We start from the raw sequence: 2660 nt of genomic DNA on the forward strand, positions 1-2660 counted from the left end.
TAGCCTAGTCAAGTCTATAAAAATCACAATCGAAGTGGAAAATAATGGTGTGCTACCTTTCTTAGATGTTAACATTCATCGTACAGAGAGGAACCTTAGATTTAGTGTATACAGAAAGCCGACCAATGTAGGCTCTTACATACATTATTATTCTTCCCACTCTGATAATGTAAAAATATTTGCTTTCTCATCAATGTTTCTAAGAGCTTTACGGGTTTGTAGCCCTAAATACATTGACGATGAAATAAGAAATGCTTATGATATTGATATTAAATTGAAATACTAAAAAAAAAAAAATTCATTGACATCTCTTACAATTTTGTAAGGAAAACATTTTACAACCCTCTATCAGTCAAACATTTGTCCATAATAACCTAGTAGTTACCCTACTAAGAAAATATAGCCAACGTCCCTAATTCACTAAAATATTTTAATATTTATGTAGCCTTCAGTAATAACACAATTAAACAATACCTTATCAATAATTCAAAAAAATGACAGAAAGGCTGTATCTATAAAATTCCTTGCAAAATATATAACGAGCTCTACATTGGTCAAACGGCAAAAGAATTAGCTGTTAGAATTAAGCAACATAACAATGTGTAAAAGGTTGATATGATTCAAGTACTGTTCATGAATAGCTCAGCATTTTTAATCACCCTATCTATTGTGAAAAAGCTAGCGTGATTATTTACAACAATAACATTGTCGAAAGAAACATACTTGAAAGTAGCTTAATAAAATCCACAAATTATATTAATTTCAACCTTAATCTAATATTGTATAAAATAGATAATTACATTTGTAAAGAAATGACAAAAGTGTTCCAATTGTAGGAATTAGCCACCTGATACCTGACCCTCAACTTGTACCCATGGAGAGCTTCCCATATTTCATGACTTTTTGTCAATATGATATTTTGTCACTACATTCTTCTACCATTGACACATGGATCCCTTGTGTCCACATCCGCGTTTCCCCACTATATATTCCCCACTTTGTTTATACTCTCATACTATGTAATCCTGCACTGAAGATGTAATACATGAAAGCGCTCTGCTTCGGTCGTTTCCTTTCATTAGTGATTGCCTTGAATATGTTTCTAGTGTTTTTATTGCATATATATATATATATATATATATATATATATATATATATATTTCAATATATGTTATATATATATATATGTATATATGTATATATATATTCATATATATACATATATATATTTATATATATACATACATATATATATATATATATATATATATATATATATTATATATATATATATATAACTATATATATATATATGTATATATATAGTTCCGCCCCGCGCACAGTAGGTTCCTTCAGAGGAAAAACAATCACGGGCAAAAATCTATTTATATGTATAAACGTGTCCTTGGGGACGGGTTCGTTTGTACGTATTATATATATATATTATTATATATATAATATATATATATATATCTATATGTATATATATATAGTATATACATATATATATATATATAGATATTTATCACATCTATATATATATATATATATTACAATATATATGCTTACATTATATACATACATTTTATATATACATACGTACATACATACACTACACACACAACACAGCACACACACACACACACACACACAACACACACTCCAACACACACACACACACACACCACACACACATAGTATATATTTGAATTTATATATAGTATATTATATATATGTAAAATATGAAAATATATATGCTATGTATAGTATATATATATGTATATATTATATATATATATAAATATATATATTGTTTACACGAATCTTGCGAATACTTCTGACTTGTAACAAAGATTTTCCAAGATTATGAAGAATGAATCCCCGAAGACCCTTTGTCTGTTCACATTATCACAGTTAGGTCGCCATATATACTTTTTTCATCATGCAATGTAAACACACACGCACACCACACACACACACACCCCACACACACACACACACACCACACACACACACACACAACACACACACACACACCACACACACACCCAACACACACACACACACACACACACCTCCACCTCTCAATGGCGCTGTGGTTAGAGCTCTGGCCTAGCCACTACGGAGGTCCGGGTTCGACTCTCGCCCGGGGCCTGAAAATAATATCAGTATCGCAAACAAAGCGCTGAGGGGTGTTACTCCCAACTCTGCGTGGGCGGGGAGTTGGGGCGTGTGTGAGTGTGTGCAAGGTCATAGCATTACCCATAGATCGGACCTACGAGCTCTGAGCTCTCTTCCAGGAGGGAAATAGCTGTCGATCACGAGTCCAACACGTGATCCAAATACCAAGTGAATACACACACACACACACACACACACACACACACACACACAATTGGGAAGTTTTAACATTGATTCAATTAAAATTAATAGAATAAGATAATCATAACCAAGGACACAATATAACTGAATGATAAATTTCAAACATGATTCCCCAAGTCCTTTAACCATTATTAAACGGGGGTGAAAGAGAAATAATTTATACCAAGAAGATTCGCTGTCCTAGGCTTCCCCCTTCCCGCGTCACCTGCCATAGACTTCACACATAATCTAAATTAATTACTAGACTGAGTTAAATGTACAAAACAGGGGGAGGTAAA

The sequence above is a fragment of the Oratosquilla oratoria genome, chromosome 2 (genome assembly GCF_046742065.1).
Source record: "Oratosquilla oratoria isolate Oo_2021 chromosome 2, ASM4674206v1, whole genome shotgun sequence".
Classification (NCBI taxonomy): Eukaryota; Metazoa; Arthropoda; class Malacostraca; order Stomatopoda; family Squillidae; genus Oratosquilla; species Oratosquilla oratoria.